This window comes from Xyrauchen texanus, chromosome 13 (assembly GCF_025860055.1).
Source record: "Xyrauchen texanus isolate HMW12.3.18 chromosome 13, RBS_HiC_50CHRs, whole genome shotgun sequence".
In the NCBI taxonomy this organism is placed as follows: domain Eukaryota; kingdom Metazoa; phylum Chordata; class Actinopteri; order Cypriniformes; family Catostomidae; genus Xyrauchen; species Xyrauchen texanus.
The window spans coordinates 35631958-35651172 of NC_068288.1; the positions used below are offsets into that span (position 1 = coordinate 35631958).

Consider the following 19215-nt stretch of genomic DNA (forward strand, 5'->3'; position numbering starts at 1 on the left):
ATACGTTCTGAGTAGTTTAGCAAGTTGTGTGTGATGCAAAATTCGTCATCAGCACAGTACACCCGGACTAATTTCTCTGGACACGTGGAAAGTTTTTGTACCAATGCTCCTGCAGTTGACTGTACTGAATGAGTATCACAAAGCAGTCGAAGTGTGCATGCACGTTCAAAACAGTAAACTTTGAAAGGCTGAGCGCTTCACCATTAGCGAGACTGAACAGCACATGCTAAAACACAAACCCAAGCCCTAGTTCAAACCCCTAAATATATGTTTAAGCAATACAAGCAATGCTTGTCTTAATAATGGGTATATGAGATCGGGCCTAATAGTAAAAACCTACAGACTAACACTATCTGTGTGAAAGGTTAGTCAAATTGAGATGACTCAAAAATAGCACCATTAATGGGTTTGTCAATACACAACATTTCTAATCAATGGCAGTTTGGCTGTAGTTAGTAGATAGTAAAACCCATGTCACTGGCACTGACCCGATTAGTTCTGAATTATACATGTAAGGGTGGACCAGAGGCAAGGTCATTCTTTGAAACAAGAACCCAGTAATACTAGACCTTCTACACAAGCAGTGAAATGAGAACAACCCTACACATAAACACACACACACTTGCACTGACAGGTACACACTTATTCACAGTGCGGCACAAAGAAAGTCAAACAATTATACACACCCACAAAACCCATTTGTAGTGAGGCACAAGTTGGCACTCTATACAAATTGGCTGAATATATATTAACAGCTACCACACAGCAGTTTTACTCAAACACACACACACACACACACACACACACACACACACACACACACACACACACAGTTGTGTTTCCATGTTTTATGGGGACTTTCCATAGACATAATGGTTTTTATACTGTACAAACTTTATATTCTATCCCCTAAACCTAACACAACCCCTAAACCTAACCCTCACAGAAAACTTTTTGCATTTTTACATTTTCAAAAAACATAATTTAGTATGATTTATAAGCTGTTTTCCTCATGGGGACCGACAAAATGTCCCTACAAGGTCAAAAATTTCGGGTTTTACTATCCTTATGGGGACATTTGGTCCCCACAAAGTGATAAATACACGCTCACACACACACACACACACACACACACACACACACACACACACCCAAAAGACACACACATAATTGGATCACTTAACTGATACTGTGACAAGTGCCATGGCAGAGCTCCCTTAGCCAGGCTACACCTGTGATCAGACACTCATTCATCATACATTTATACATTAAAGAGAGAGAGAGAGAGAGAGAGAGAGAGAGAGAGAGAGAGAGAGAGACAAGAGAGAGGTATAGAGAGGATGCATGGAGAATTTCTCTTGTTTTGGATGAAACTATGCACATCAATGAAATTCTTGAAGTCCCATAGGCATGGGCTATGGCATGGTATAGCCATACATCTCTTTCAATTTCTGTTGTATACAGTATATACATACAGTATATGGTTTGTATACATGAGCATACATAATATGCATATTCATTTTGTATATATAGAATATCCAGGTGACCTAGTATACAACCTCACTCTGTATGGGATACTGTGATCCACAATGCAATGTGCTTGTGCTAATAACTAAGTAATATTTAATGAAAATAATTTGTTTTGTATTTCACCCATTAGTCAAAAAATCAAAATATACATGTGCTCAACTGGAAGAGCATGACGCTATAACGGCAAGATCGTGAGTTTGATTCCTAGGAAACACACAAACTGATAAAATAAATACCCTGAATGCACTGTAAGGGTATACAAGTGTAGAAATGTTATGTAATTTAACAAGTCATGAATTGGACGTGGTGCCTTTAAGAACTCCTTGTGTTGCGCATGCATGCCGGTTAGAGACGTGAAAACAGACAGTAAATGTCTCGTTTCGAAGGCTGCATCATCCAGAGGTCATATTTTTCAGCCTCATACGTCATCGAGGCTGTCTCGTTTCAGAAAAGCGAGTAGGACATTCCTAAATGCAGCCTTCGAATGTGACCTTCTTTCATGGGAATTCGGAGGAGGCATGAGGTGTATCCTTCGTGGGCACTCACAACCCACAATTCTTTGCTTCAACAGAAATTAACATAATTTGTCTAAAAAACGAATTATGCCAATTTGCCTGAAAATATAATGTTCAAATTAAAGAAGTGTTAATTTCAAAGTTGAAGTAGATGAGTGCAGAGTATATAATATGCATAATTATAGTAATATGTAATTAAAATAAAGTATCATAGACTAAAAGTACACCTGTAAAATCTATTTTCTTTTCTGTCTACATTATTATAACTCTCCTCAAACTTACCTCATACACCAAAGGGTCTTTGTTCCCTTCGCACTCAAAGCGCTTGCGCTTGCTAAAGAGTGACATGCTGTCATAGCAACCGTGATAAATTCTGTTTCCGTTTGTCCTACGAAGGCCGTCTCATTTAAATGAGGCTTGATTAAAGGAGAACGCTCGGTATACCACTGCCTTCAAAGGACGCATCCTAGCTAGCATGTAGCCTTCGAAACGAGACAGCCTCGATTACGTATGCGGCCGACAAATGTGAGCTCAGGAGGGTGTAGCTTTCGAAACGAGACAGCAATTGTGCAATAGAGCTCCAAGTTTTGTTCATTGGTTGATAATTCTTTGGGTAAATATCAAATTTTATACCAAAAATTTAGTGTTTGTTATGGGTTATTTTTTAAGGATTCATATGAATTGCATGTGTGGTGTTTGACCGCACTTTCTGCACACATGTGAGAACTGGGTATTTAAATGTAGTATTAATCATATCCAGGGTTGTGAGGGTTACTTTTGAAATGTATTCCACTACAGATTACAGAATACATGCTGTAAAATGTAATTTGTAATGTATTCCATTAGATTACTCAAGGTCAGTAACATATTCTAAATACTTTGGATTACTTCTTCAGCACTGGTAGATTTTGTTAAATTTTTTTGACTATAAATTCTCTGCCAGTACAGTAAGACACATGTTAAAAATACATTCTCTGAAAAACTTCAATATTTTATGCAGTTTTGTTTCTAAAGCAAGATTAATCAAATTGATCTTGTTTTAATGATTTTTTTATATTTTTATAGGAAAACAATACAAAAATTATTTTCAAGAATACGATTTTTGCCCTAATATCCAAGATCTTAGAAAAAAAGTAATTGTGATCCAACATAACTTTTCTTAATAAACAAATATGATCATGCCTGGTAACATGTGCATATAAAATGGCTAGACATAGCATTTTAGTTTAGCATAAAGCTGACAATTTACACAAAGTATTTGTCTGCTCCAAACTTCAAACTTACTTCTCTGTCTGCACGTATGAATGTAACACATCACAAGAAAGTGTTTCACCACTGTTCAAATGCACTTTGGATTGCATAATGTATATGTATAAATGGTTTCCATCTGAAAGGACTAAATCTTAAATGAAACAAATGACAATAAAATGCAAAGTAATCTCTTCAGTAATCAAAATCATTTTTGAATATAACTGTATTCTAATTACCAATGATTTCATTTGTAACTGTAGTGGAATACAGTTACTTATAGTTTGTATTTTAAATACTTATTTTAAATGTATTCCATTACTCCCCAACCCTGATCATATCTTATTCAATAAATTATAGCCCAGAGAGTTTTCCAAACAAGTTAATACGTGTTATGTGAGAACATGTGTTATGAGAATTATATTATTCTAAACTTAAGCAAGTGCTTGAGTGCATAAAATGCTGTGAATTATATAAGAATGAAATAAGCATGTATTAAGGTGATGTACACAGAAGCATATGGGTAGAGTAATGCCTTGTAGGGTTGTCACAATACCATAATCATATCTTACGATACTGTATTATCTAAAGTATCATGATACCATGTACCTAGAAACTAGCCATTCCACTTGTTGCTCCGGAAGTGGTAAATATAATTGATGGATGAACAGGGAGAAGGCTCAAATGGACTAACTAATAAATTTTTAGTTTGATGTAAAAATAAAAATACAAATCTTCACCTCATCAAAACAGCCAGTTCATATGGCACAGACTTAAACTATTATTCCATTATTTCTGTGATTATTTGCATGTTGGTAACATAAAAATAAAGAAATTGTAATGTTGAATGTGTGAAGTTACTGCCACCATGCACTTATAATTGGAAAAAAAAATTAAACAAGTGCAATGTTCGGTTTTACAGAGAAATGGTAAATCTGTCAACGTTAAGATAAAGCATTTAGGTTAAATGAAGTGGCACTAACCCCTTTATATGCTGTAGAATCAGTGGGATGTGTCCAAAGGTGTTTAATAAGATTGCTGGTGTTTCCCCCTTTGACATGTTATCTCTCGGTTTTATAAGGCAAAACCCTAAACAATTCAACTTTTTTATGTTATTGCAGACTTAGGTCTTATAAAAATGAAGGATTTAGCTAAAATTATAACATGTAATCATTTCATTGGCTGTCTTGTGTTTCCAATGTCAGTGTATTTAATCCCTCATTTACAAGAGTCCCTCGTTAATTATTGTTGGTTGTAACTCTGTTTCCATGTCAAGTCAAGTCTGTATGTTTCATGTTCCGTTACCAACACTGTAAATAAACTGCACTCGGGTTCACACTTCAGCTACTTCGTCTCCATCTGTTCCTGTCTTCAGCCTGCCAGGATGTTACAGAATACTCTACAAAATATGAACCCAGCAGGTGCTCTTATTCGCCTACGGCAAGGGGATCGTCACATAAAGGAATTTGTGGTGGAATTCTGTGGACTCTGCCACCAGGAGAGTTTCGAAGAGGTCTCCCTGAAGCTGATTTTTTATTTTAATGCCACCAGGGCGAATAGATTGAAAATATATTGACTTTGCCCTGCTCCTAAGTGGTTTGACCTTCACTGTGGGAAATCAGCATTCCTCCTACAGTTGTGTAGTTTGATTAAATATGATTTAAATTTGTGTATAAAAATGTAATTAGAATTGAATTTAGAACCCGTGTGAGCAAGCTGAAGGTGGCATGGAAGACAAAAATCCCTAAACTGTTGGTTAATGGATGAAAATAACCTTGGGAGAAACCAGGCTCACTGTGGGGGCCAGGTCCCCTCTGGCTAAACAACATGAATATAATGCCAATTTTAGTCATTTGTGTGCCATGCAAGTCATGGTTCAACATTTGTAGACTAAGTAATTTTTAAGGTCCAGTGTCTAAAAAACATTTTTTAGATATAAACTTTAAGATTAATGACTAATGTCTCTGAAGCCCATCTTGGATTAACTGCTGGAGTTCACATAGATGCATTGTCCTTTGTTAGTTGGCTGATGAAGGCTTTTGTTGGCAATTAAATCTTAGTCTATGTATTCCATTTCAAGAGTGTAGTCCATCAATAGACAAAGGAGATGGAGGCAGAGATCAATGAGGTGCATCGCAGTTCAACTAGTAGCTAATGTTGGTGAGGTTCGGTGGGGTCCATCATAATCCAAGGATCAGGCAGTGGCATATGAAGTATCCGATGTCTTACAGTTGGAGTTGGCATCAGTTAATTCCCTGAAGTCCATCTTAAAATATTGAAGTGCTGTCTGGCTAGCACCAGCTGTTGTTTGTCATCATTACTCAGCGATACTTTTCAGTGAAGTCAGACACCAAGCAGGAGTTGGATCTGGCCGGACCTGGTAACCTCAGGATATGAATCCCGAGGTTGAGATATGGAAACAAATAGAATAATATTAGTGTAGATTCCATAAAATTTTATGCAGAGTTATAGATCATGATAGACGTTTCTGTGTCATGGCCGCCAAGGTTGAGTTCCCTGTCATGGCCGCCACGATCAACGAGCCAGCGCCTATGCCTGCCACTGTCAACGAGCCAGCACCCATGCCCCCACAGTCAACGAGCCAGCACCCACGCCCGTCCATCCCAGAGTCAGCGCCTGAAGCCTTGTCCGTCCCAGAGCCAGCGCCTGTAGCCTTGTCCATCCCAGAGCCAGCGCCTGAAGCCTCGTCCATCTCAGAGCCAGCTCCTGAAGCCTCGTCTTTCCCAGAGCCAGCGCCTGAAGCCTCGTCCTTCCCAGAGCCAGCGCCTGAAGCCTCGTCCTTGCCAGAGCCAGCGCCTGAAGCCTCGCCCGTCCAGTGCCAGCATCCTCGACCACAGAAGTCCTTCCCCTGTCACTGCCAGTGCTCATGACCACGGAGGTCGTTCCCCTGTCATTGCCAGTTCTCACTGCCGCAGAGGCTGTTCCACTGTCATTCCCCTGTCACTGTTTGTGCTCTAGATTACGGAGGTTGTACCCTTGTCACTGCCAGTGTTCACAGCCATGGAGTACATTCCCCTGTCACTGCCAGTGCCCATGGCCATGGAGGTCCTTCCCCTGTCACTGCCAGTGCCCATGGCCACAGAGGTCATTCCCCTGTCACTGCCAGTGCCCATGGAGGTTGTTCCTTTGTCACTGCCAGTGCCCATGGCCACGGAGGTCGTTCCCCTGTCACTGCCAGTGCCCATAGCCACGGAGGTCATTCCCCTGTCACTGCCTGATCCCACGGCCCTGGAGGCTGTTAATCAGTCGCTGCCAGCACTCCCAGCCTTAGAGGCCATTACCCAGTCGCTGCCAGCACTTCTGAACCCAGTGGCTTTTGACGAGCCTGTTCAGTTCCCCAGTCTGTTGATGAGCCAGTCAAGTTCCCTAAGGCTGTCGACGAGTCTGTCCAGTTCCCAGAGGCTATCGAAGAGTCCTCCATGGGTCTGCCACTCAAGTCTTCCATGGCTCTACCCCTCAAGTCTTCCACGGCTCTGCCCCTCAAGTATTCCACAGCTCTGCCCCTCAAGTCTCCATGGCTCTGCCCCTCAAGTCTCCATGGCTCTGCCCTTCAAGTCTTCCATGGCTCTGCCCCTCGAATTTTCAGCTTCCCTGGCCTCTGAATTCTCTGAGTCCCCTAGTGCTTTGCTCTCCGAGTCCCCTAGTGCTTTGCTCTCCGAGTCCCCTAGTGCTTTGCTCTCCACATCCCCTAGAGCCTTGTTCTCTGCGTCCCCTAGTGCCTTGCTCTCCACGTCCCCTAGAGTCTAGCTCTCCGCGTCCCCTAGAGTCTAGCTCTCTGCGTCCCCTAGAGTCTAGCTCTCCAAGTCCCCTAGAGTCTAGCTCTTGTTTGTATTTTTCTTGTTTGTATTTTCTTTTGACATTAGACCCTTAATTCATTTGTTGTATTTCATTACTGTATTTTGTTATACCTTATTTTTTTTATTTTTTTTGCAGTTCTTATTGTTTTTAGGTATATAGTACAGCCCAATCGATTGCGTTTTTTTCCCTTTTTGGAAAACAGCCATCCATTAAGACCCCCCCAAAAAGATGGTTTTGTTTCCACCGGCTACATGTACTGTATATTTATATATTTTTCTAGAAACACAGTAAATGCCCAGAAACTGGCTGCCACTCTAATGCACATACTAAGGTTAAGTTACATCATACTACCAGTGTTTGGTAGTAATGGATTACATATATTGTGGAATCTGAAATCAGATTGTAAAATACAAATTCTTGTAGTTGCATTGCATTTTAAAATCTGCTTAGTCAGAATACAGTTCATTTTAAATGTTTGATCACAAATCAGTCAACTGACTAACTAGTGCACAATTTAGTGATTGTGCTCATAAATTTAAGATTAAACAATCATGCCTGAAGAAGAGCGCATGACCAAAACATTGTATCAATAAATTTGAAAAACAGCAGTGTGTGGGACTTTTTCTTGTTCACTTCTGATGATTATTGAAAGGAGTATTAAAATATTTTGGTTCTAAATAAATAAAAAACTTAATGATTAGATTAATCAAAACATGCATTGAGTAATCCAAAAGTAATCAGATTAGATTACCTAAAAAGTTTAATCTAAAAGATTTCATTACTGATTACATCAGTTTCGGATTACATTTCAGAAGTGATCTAGCCAACACTGCAACTACTGCTGAAAACGTTTATCGTTGCATAATGCAGACTACTTTAATTCACTTACAATAAAAATAATCATTTGTTGGCAGTTTTCAGTGTATATGGAATTTCTCTAGACTCAAAATTTTAAATGGCACCACACCACTTCATGCAATTGAAAACAGTAGGCAGGCAACAAATACTCAACAGCTGTCTATGTTTATTTTAGCATCTACTTGTGGGTTGACAGTGGGCCTCAGACTTTTCATTGTGTAAATATTACAAGATGATTCAAATCTTATTACTGGTAATCATTTGGCTACTAACTGCAGAGAACCAGAATCCTTTGTTTTGTATAATTTCTGGAGTAATATTTAAAGCCTGCAAACCATTCCTAATTAGGAAACACAGTGTTAGTCACTCACCACAAAAACACGTGGGAGAGAATTGATATGATTAGGTTTTTGGAGAAGCTCAGTCCTCTGAAATAAGCTTTGTTGCCATGCAGGGACAAGCAGTTCAAAATATGGCAGATAACTTGAGACAACGGCATTGTTCCTGTTATTTCACCTGTAAAAATCTATGATTCAGTATTTATCACATGAAGATCTCAGAAGAAGCCACTTAAGTTATTTCAGACTTAGTATAGGAGGAGGAGTAGACTTACATAATGCTGCAAAAGAAATACACATTCATGCTGCAGCACGTGTTCACGATGTACCGGGTGAGGCACAGACCAAATGAAAAGACAAAACCAGATGTTCTGGCAGACGTGTCTGGGTAATGGAAGTACGTAAGAGTGTATTGTAGTGTAGATTTGTTAAATAAAATGCTGAAAGGCTTGAAGGCTTTTATTTCTTTAGAAAGGAAATGAGTTGAGGCAGACAAAGACACATAAATGGCCTCTTAGGGGCTCAGAGTATTTTACTTTAATATCTGAATCTCAGTTACGTATCGGTGCAAAACATGGACCTTTGGTCACGTTCCATCAACAACTCGCATCCTCACTACAACCTCAGTCTAAAGAAGACATATGTGACTGCACATCTAGGCAACTTTTATTTATGCATAGATTAGTGTGTGAGATGGTAGAGAGTCTGTAAATGTGTGGTTTGAGGTGATGTCTATTAAGTGTTGCTGATTCCAGGAACGGCATTCAGCATGGGGTCTATAGCTGGCCATGACCCGCACAGGGCTCTAACTGTTCATTATACACACACTTTTAATGCATTAACACTTTAATATACACCACCCACATCGTCTCTAGGTAACCTAAAAATGTGTGGTAACATCTAAATAGTTTTGTTCAAGTCATTATATTATAACTAAATGAACTTGGGTACTTTACACCAACAAAAATCATTTTTAATAGTCAAATTTGGTAAAAATAAGCTTCTTAAAACTGAAGTGTGTATTTTTTTTCAATGTTAACTCACATTCTCCAACAACATGATCACACAGGAAATTGGCATGTTGCTTCATATATCCTGGTATCAACCCCATACTGCAGAATTAATGTCAAGGGTTTTCTTCATCAGACATTTTTGCATAAATTTAAAGGGATGGTTCCCCCCAAAATGTAAATTCTCTTATAATTTATATCCCAGATATATATGACTTTCTGTTTCTGCTGAACACAAACGATGATTTTTAGAAGAATATTTGAGCTCTGTTGGTCCTCACAATGCAAGTGAATAGTTACCAATATTTTGAAGCTCCAAAATGCACATAAAGGCAGCATAAAAGTAATCCATAAAACTCCAGTGGTTAAATATCTATATTCAGAAGATAGATGTGAGTGAAAAAACAGATCAATATTTAAGTCCTTTTTAACTATAAATTCTCCTCCCTGACCAGTAAGTGGTGATATGCACAAATAATTTGAATCACCAAAACAATAGAAGAAGAATGTGAAAGTGGAGATTGATTGTAAAAAAAGGATTTCATACCCACACTTATCATTTTGCTTCTGAAGATATGGATTTTTATGGATAGGGTTGGGGAGTAAGAGAATACATGTAACTGGATTACGTATTTAAAATGCAAATTATAAGGAATTGTATTCTACTACAGTTAAAATTTAAATAATTGGTCCTGTGCGAACCGGGAGGTTATTGCGTTCCAATAAACAATGGTGAACATTTTATGGAAGTTGGATTTATTCTCTAAAATGTCATTTTTACTTCTCTGACTGTTAGGCTTAGGGTTGGGGTTTGGTAAGGTAATAAAATATGCATTCTTGTTGACTATGTTATATCATTTAAATCTAAAAAAACATCCTACATTTGGCACTACTCTGTGGTTATTTTCCCTGGCAACTGGAGCTCACATGAGCAAATACGTTCAACAAAACTTACAGATTCAGCCATTGGGGGCAGTGATTTGAATTTTTGTTGCTCAGACCGATTTTAGCAGCCAAATATTCAACCTGCTGCTGCCAGATTCACAGTGTGATCTGTCTGTCTCCTATCCCATTGTATTGTGCATGAGTTCGAGGAGATAATATATCCAATCCGTGGAAGATGGGGGAGCGTTCGGGAAACCTGTTTGAAAACAGTCACTATTTCCCTATTCTGTTTGGTATCACTTGCGGTGCAATGATTGCACACTTTGTGTACACTTAAGAGTGTACCAGCTAACCCACACTTTTATCATGTTTCTCACAATGATCTTAGTGACGCTATAGCTCCACATGGACGCCCAAGTAAGAAATTAGGCATACATACGCCCAAGAAAGAATGAATCATCAACATCCCACTGAAAATCACAGCAACCACTCCTTTATAGAAATTTTGCCTCAACTCACTCCATCTAAGTATTGTATGATTAAAGGGCCAGTTATTATTGAATGTCCAGGACAAGTTCTGAGTCAATGTGGAAGGTCACCAAACCAACCTATTAATTCTAGATAAAAAAGCCAATGGTTGAATGGGCCTGATGTGAAATATATTTAGTGACAGTGTCAGTAGGGTCAAGCAAAAGTAAACACAATCCTTTGATGGGCATTAAATTGCCTGCTGTAGACAAACATCTGAGCTATATCCTATCTATCTCTATGGGTTAACTGGTTCAACCAGTGTGGTAATGAGTTACGTAAGAGCGGCCTACTGCCCCCCCAACAGATGGACAAGTGAAAAACATGATCGTCAGTGCATCAAACTTGTTCTAAACTGTTTATGGTTAATTTTGTGCTCCCACAAACAAGTTGTTGTTTGATGTTTTTTGAAGAGCAATGACGTATGGTGATGCAAAGGTCAAGCAACTAGGCATGAGCCAAACGTATCTCACAAGAATATCAAATCATTATGAAGTGATCAGACCTCAGAGAGTCTGAGAGAGAGCATGCGTGGGTAGTTTATTTTTCACTCTGTCTCTCTCCAAAGACAATGAGCCTTTTGCTCATCTTACAATGGAGAAACATTCACATTCTGTTCTCAAACTCTTGACTTGTCCTCCTACTCATTTGGATTGAGAAAGATAGAATAGAATGTGACAGAATGAAATCTAATACTGGGCCATCACAGACAAGTCCATACTGGACATATGACTTTTGATCTTTTTCTTCTATATGATGATTATGACAATGTTTGCCATTTGAATGCGGTTAGTATGACAGAATGCCCAAAGTCCCATTAATCTTAAGCCACAAAAACCCAATTAATGCAATCTTTCCTGTTACAAAAAAGTGACAAAAGGGTTCAACTGCACATGTTCTCAGGCTGAAGGAATTGTCATAAAACGGCAGGTCAAGGCACGTTTATACAGCTAATTACTTAATTGACCTATCTATCTATCTATCTATCTATCTATCTATCTATCTATCTATCTATCTATCTATCTATCTATCTATCTATCTATCTATCTATCTATCTATCTATCTATCTATCTATCTATCTATCGTATTTGTTACCTTTTACAATTTTTGCTGTTTCCTGAATCATTTTGTGGTACTTCACAATTGCGTTTTATGTACCACATATAGTTTTGGTAAAAACACACAGAGCCGGCCCAAGGCATAAGCGAACTAAGTGGCTGCTTTTTTATTTTTTTATTTTTATTATTATACTGTCGATGGACAATGGTAATTATACAAAAACGCAATATTAAATGCAATATTATGTTAACGGGCTGCAGGATGCAAGCACATTCAGACAGCAAAACAGCAATGTCACAAAAAAGGACATATCCTCTGGTGCAGAGAAAAGGAAAAAAAGAAAACAAAGGAAGAGAAAAAACAGCAGGATAAAGGTATGTTAAGTAGCTAGGCTATGTTACGAGCTAACATTAGCTGGCTAGTTAGTTAACATAGCCTATGTAGCATATCTTCTTTTTTAGGAAGGTTTGATTAATCATCCGTAAATAGCCTTGACATCTTAATATATTATTAGTACAACATATTACTTAGCAAGTTTTAGATTAAAGTTTTTGTCTTCTGTTATATTACTTTCCTGGGTATATATTTTTGTAATAAAAATAAGCTTCTGTTCCATAAACTTTGTACTGATAACAACTTAACATTATTTACATTAGTCTACCATTTTGGGGTCTTTGCTATTATATTCCAATATAATTATGCCTCAGTTAGCTAGTTATAGATTAAGAGTTGTTGTTTTAGGAGTACAGATGGCTTGCTGCTGTGTATAATAATTTGTGTTGAGAAAATAACTTATTTTGTCAAATATTCTGTCAAATATGCACTCTTATGAAACTTCCCTAGGAGCACTGTTTAAATATTTTGGACGTGGGGCACAACCAACGCCACCTGCCCCAAGTTCCTGTGCTACAGCTGATGATGATTTTTCAACAATCCCAGATCAATATATTTATATGGATAAACCATGCCTTTGTTTTTGACAGACAGTTGCATTACCTTCTAATATGACATCTAACATGGCTATCTTTTATTTTATTATTATTTTCATCTTTCATCAGGTCCATCCTCTGCATGCGAGGAGCACTTCCCAGCACGTGCATCCACTGATGTGGTCATCTATCCTGTCTAACTCAGAAAGGACTGATCTGGTAAGCAGAGGGCCACTGCCTATAAAGGAAAACTTCACATTCCCTGAAAAACCTGATGGCCGAAGCTTCCACTACACCTACAGAAAGTTAATTAATGGGGAAAAAATTTAAGTGGAGCTGCTCACTTATTCAAAAAAAAATGATGCAGTCTACAGCTTCTGCTGCAAATTGTTCTCTAGGAAGTACACAAAACTGGTAACAGAGGATCAACAGGATTGGGTAAATATAGGTGTGCTACTGTTACATTTAAAACTGTAGAAGGGTAAAATCATGCCAGGCAGACATTGGTATGTTGTAAGCAACACAGCTACAACTAATAAAATTGATAAGGGGTATGTTAGATTAATAGTGTGTGAATAATCAAGCACTGACAATATTCAATCATATTGGCGGCACAGAGGGGCCCCCAAATCAAATTCTGCTTAGGGCCCCATAAAGGCTTGGGCCGGCCCTGAAAACACATTATATATCCAATGTGCATGAAGAACCAAATCTTATTTCCAGGACAAAGTTCAAAGTTTGTTTTCTTCATATATGTGAAAAACTCCACATAAAAACTTTTATTCAAAAGTGTGCCTAAGATATATTTGTGCTTCACAGCAGTAATTCAGGGAAGTGAAAAAGGGAAATAGTGATGTTGGGCTGGTGATTTACCTCATGTTGCTACTAACTACTATCTCCACATGGTGTCAGAGCATACACTTACCTGCAGCGAATGTGAGTGACATGAAAGGCCTTTTAAAGTGTGTGTTCTAATTGTAGGTTTGAAATCATAATGTCTGTTCTGCCACACAAACTAAAGTTTTGTCTTTCAATATTTGGTGACACCAGAAATGTGTGAGAACTGTTTCTGCATTACATGTAAACTACCAATCAATAAAATATAATTTTAGATGTAATAATAAAACTAAATGCAATGCCAGACCAGAATTTGTATAAGACACATGTTTGTCAATAATTGTTTATCACAGTTATGGCTTGCCTTTAAAATGGAAAAGAGCCTGGATGGTACAAATGTCAAAACTTGAGTAAATGAGTTTTTTACTGTAAACATGGTCATCCTGATAGATTTCACTCTCCTTTTGCCGTGTTTTACAGTGTAACACCATCAAGACATTAACCTGACATGATGAATTCCTCTATTTAAATATCACAAATTTTCAGCTGTTTCTGCTGTTCATTATCACTCTATACTTCCTTCCGTCCCTCCATCTGTTATAATTATTGCCAGGAACATGCACCCAGCCAAGTAGTAGATATATAGAGAGAGAGAGAGAGAGAGAGAGAGAGAGAGAGAGAGAGAGAGAGAGAGAGAGAGAGAATAATAACTATTATTATTATTATTGTGCATAAATATTTTATTTTGACTTTCATTTTTGTCTTAATTTATTCTTTGTCTTTTTAATATGCATAATGCTTGCTAGCTAAGCCATTACAATGCTTTTATTTAAAGGGATAGTTCACCCAAATATGAAAATTCTCTCATCATTTACTCTGTCCCAGATGTGTATGACTTTCTTCAGCAGAACACAAACGAAGATGTTTTGAAAAATATCTCCACTCTGTAGGTCCTCACAATGCAATTGAAAGGGTGATCAGACTTTTGTAGCTCCACAAATCACATAAAGGAAACATAAAAGTAATCCACAAGACTCCAGTGTTTAAATTTATATCTTCAGAACAGAACAATATTTAAGACCTTCTTGACTCTAAATCTCTGCTTAAACGTTTACTTTCAGATGTGGAAGTAAAATTAAATAGGCACCTCATGTGACTTTCAGATGTAAAAGTGAAAGTGGAGATTTAGAGTAAACAAAGGACAAATTTTGATTTGTTTCTCACCTCCACCTATCATATTGCTTCTGAAGATATGAATTTAACCACTGGAGTCTTATGGAATATTTCTGTTTCCTTTAGGTGATTTGTGGAGCTACAAATGTCTGATCACCATTCACTTGTATTGTGAGGACCTACAGAGATGAGATATTCTTCTAAAAATCATTGTTTGTGTTCTGATGAAGAAAGAAAGTCATACACATCTGGGGTGTAAATGGAGTAAATGAGAGAATTTTCATTTTTGGGTGAACAGTCCCTTTAAGGTTAGGGTTGCATAGACCCAAACTGAAGGACAGCTCCATAGGTTGCAGATCACAGAACACCCTTGAAACCCACCAAGTAATGCCCAAGAAACCACCCAGAACACCTTAGAAAAAAACTACACTCTCTAGCAACTACTTTTTTGTTTCTTTATTTTGCACCATTCCCACTATTTGCAGCTGCCAGAAACTGCTTTGGCAAAACAAACACAGAGTAATTCATCATGCAAAGAAAGAACACAACAACTGATTGAGAGTGAGAAGGGAGAGAGGAACATAGTGTGTATTGTGAGGGGGTCTGCAGTTATGTAAGCCAGAAGTTCAATGTCAAACTTGTCCAGCACACCAGCGTGAGCACAGTGAAATAAATGACTGGATCAAATTGAACTGACCAAATGGGAATAAAGCACCATGCTTCACTTACCTGGATCACTGAGTTAGCAAATTTAATTACCAGTAGTATGTCTAAAAACCTAATGAGACATAAAGGTTTGTTATGTTGCTGAATTCAAGTTGAGAAAGAAAGAAAAACGAAAAAAAGAGAGAAAAGATAATGCATGTTAGAGCAGAGAAATGTTGCCCCCTGCTGTATGTATTGACTAAGTGCCATTTATTTTGTGACATAGTTCTACAAAAATCTGCCCTTTATTACATTTAAACAACATGAAATCAGGAGGCGGCTTACATAGGTGATCCACAAACAAAAGTAGAGAAATATTACAGATTTTATTGTAAACGTGAATATGAAAAGGACACACCAAACCAGCTTACAATCATGCATCTCTAATTGTTAAATAAGTTACATTTTTTAAAGGGACAGCATGTTTTAAAGGTGAAAAGAATACATAACTTTTTTATTTTAACCAATTTATGCTATAGTCATATATACTTTCTCTTTTTCCCTCCCCATTTCTTTCTTTCTTTCTTTCCCCCCCTTTCTCTTTTTGGACTTAATGTATTGTCCTCTTCCACACAACAGGCCTGAGCTGCACCTCTAAACACTGAGCAGAGACAGACAGGGAGAGAACACTATTCACTGCAGAGTGAATGGCTATGACGTAAATTCATGACTGTTTCTGTTTACAGGGACTTGAGTTCAACAACAACTCTATTTCCAACGTTCTGGCAAACAGACACACACTAAAGAGGTCTTTACAGACCCCAAACAGAGCTTGAGCGGACAAAAGTAAATTGGGATGGCATTTGTCACTCTACACTGGCTGTCCAAGATAGGCTGTTTAATAACAGGCTGAGCTGTACCAAATTATGTACCAAAAAAGTAAAGAAAAAGAAGAGAAAAAAGACAAATCTTTTAAATTCACATCTTTGAAAAGTTTTAAAACATCACTTAAAACTCATTATTTTACGGAAGCATTTGGGTAAAGGTAATATTGGTGGTTGTCAATGAGATGTATCTTATGGTCTTAATCTGTCTTGATATCCATCCATCCATCCATCGTCAACCGCTTATCCTGTGTACAGGGTCGCGGGGGGCTGGAGCCTATCCCAGCTAACATTGGGCGAAAGGCAGGGGACACCCTGGACAGGTCGCCAGTCCATCGCAGGGCATCTGTCTTGATATTTATTTATAATTTGTTTTTAGGTTTGTAATCCTGTGTGAAATATTTTGTATTGTGTGATCATGCCTTTTTATGTGTTTTTTATATATATATATATATTTTTTTTTTTTTATTTATTTTTATTTTTTTTATTTTGCTTATGTAAAGCGCTCTGAGAATTAACTTTTAAAAGCGCTATACAAAATAAAGTTATTATTATTATTATTATTATTAAATCTGTTTGCTCTAATATTTTGACATGTTTCCTCCATTAACTTTTTCAATTTTTTCTTGTAACACTACTGTGTGAAACATAATACAAATAGCAGCAATATTAACAATGTGAAAAGATAATTCTGTGCCACAAATTATTTGCATTTGCTACACTGTAAATTGAAAACTTAATGTCTCAATGTCTTGGCTAACTTTCAAAAAAGTAACTATTATAGTGTTTTGTTCATGTTCCAACAAATTTAGACAGCATGTGTTTCTACAAAATGTTATGGGAATATTCAAGTACAATATTTGTGGAAAGATTACCACAAAATGTTTTTTTTTTTTAAACATCTGGGTTACAGTGAGGCACTTACAATGGAAGTGAATGGGGCAGATCTGTAAACATTAAAAAATTCACACTAGTTCAAAAGTATAGCCAAGGACATAAACAATATGCTTGTTAACATGATTGTAGTTTGATAAAATTGCTTATTACCTTTTCTGCTTAAAGTGATATAAAATTTTACAACTTCATTGCCATGTCGATGTAACACCGTAAAATATGTTATCCTGCGAAAATGATGATTTAAACAACTTTGCAGCTTAAATAATTCACATGTTTTAACATTAGAATGAATTAAGTACTTTTATAAATTATAAGCTTCACATTTCTGTCTTTAAACCCTCCAAAAATTGGCCCCATTCACTTCTATTGCATAAGCCTCACTGTATTAATTTTTACTTAATTTAAAAGAAAAGAAAATACAAGTCAAGATTATTTTTTGTGGTTATCAAAATTGTGCTGCAAAGGCTGTTGATTTGGCATTTATGACAATTCAAAATCTGAGTCAGAAATACAATTTACTTACACTGTCTATTGTTTAAATTCATCATGAGTGTTTCAAGGTTGAATGAGACCTTTAATGTTGTTGAAGTGAGTATATTTGCATGGAAAGTACAATGAAAATTGTTATTTTTATGTATAGTAAATATAGCACAAAAGATTAAGTACTTAAATGTATTGTTTATCTTATAAGTAAATATTATTTATAATTATTTGTTATTTTTACAATGCATCACCATGTATCAAATCCTAAAGTAGAACATTTATTCAGATTGATTAGCTAATTTGAGTAAATTTAATGGTAAATACAATAACACAATTTTTATTGTTGATACGTTTAGTAACTTCTTCTTTTGTGAAATCTGAAGTTACTTTTCTTCTAAAAATGACCTTTTCATGATCAAATAAAAAAAAAAGAATCCGTTAATTTTTACCATCATTGTGTTTTGTGCACCAAGTGTTGAGGTCTAAATTGTGATCTAATTATTTGAGTTATTTCATGAGGGAAGCTTCCATATATCATGTAGTACATTTTTTAACATACAGTAGTAATAAAGGTCCTTCTAAAAGTGGAATGTTATAGTAAAATGTATCTCTATTTACATTTACATTTATTCATGTAGCAGGCTAAAGCGATTTACAAATGAGGAAAACACAAAAAGTGATCCATCCAACAAAAGGGCAACAATACAATAAGTGCTGTAATACAAATACATGAGGTGCCATTCATCTGCAGATGGCAGGTTTCTGGCACATAAGTAGTGGGTTTAGATAGTGGGGTGCGGTGCTAGTGGTTGTTCTCTAAGCAAGCATCAATACCTCGAACTTAACGCAAGCAACCATTGGAAGCCAGTGCAATTTGATGAAGAGAGGCGTGACGTGCGCTCTTGGGCTTGTTGAAGACCACTCTCGCTGACGCATTCTGAATCAATTGCAAAGGTTTGACAGTACATGCTGGAAGGCCTGTCAGAAGAGCATTGCAATAATCCAGCCTGGAAAGAACAAGAGCTTGGACGAGGAGTTGTATAGCATGTTTCGATAGGAAGGGCCTGATCTTCCTAAGGCAAATCTGCACGATCAGGCAGTCCTTGCGATGTGGTCTGTGAAGTTCAACTGATTGTCAAACACAACTCCAAGATATCTGGCTGTCCTGGATTGTGTAATCGTTGACGAGTCTAGCTGAATGCTGAAGTTGTGATGAATTGCTGAGCTCGCTGGAAGCCCGAGCAGCTCTGTCTTAGCAAGGTTGGGTTGGAGGTGGTGATCTTTCATCCAACATGAAATATCTGCTAGGCAGGCTGAGATCCGGGCCACTACCGTTGGATCATCAGGCTGGAATGAGAGGTAGAGTTGTGTGTCATCAGCATAGCAGTGATAGGAAAACCATGTGCCTGAATGACCAATCCTAGTGATGACATGTATATGGAGAAGAGGAGCGGTCCAAGCACTGAACCCTGAGGCACCCCGGTAGCTAGTTGGTGAGACTTAGACACATTTTCCCTCCAAGACACCCTAAAAGACCTACCTTTGAGGTAAGTCTTGAACCAGTGGAGTGTGGTTCC

General features: G+C 37.5%; 1 long non-coding RNA gene across 1 annotated transcript in view; it reads left to right on the plus strand.

Moving 5' to 3' along the window:
* LOC127653520 (uncharacterized) overlaps nt 1–17756 on the plus strand; it is a 56107-nt gene extending 38351 nt beyond the window's left edge. Inside the window, exons 2-3 of the long non-coding RNA XR_007971823.1 lie at nt 12849–12938; nt 16517–17756. This is a non-coding gene — a long non-coding RNA (uncharacterized LOC127653520). The remainder of the gene's footprint in view (nt 1–12848; nt 12939–16516) is intronic.
* Nucleotides 17757–19215: the final 1459 nt, after the last annotated feature.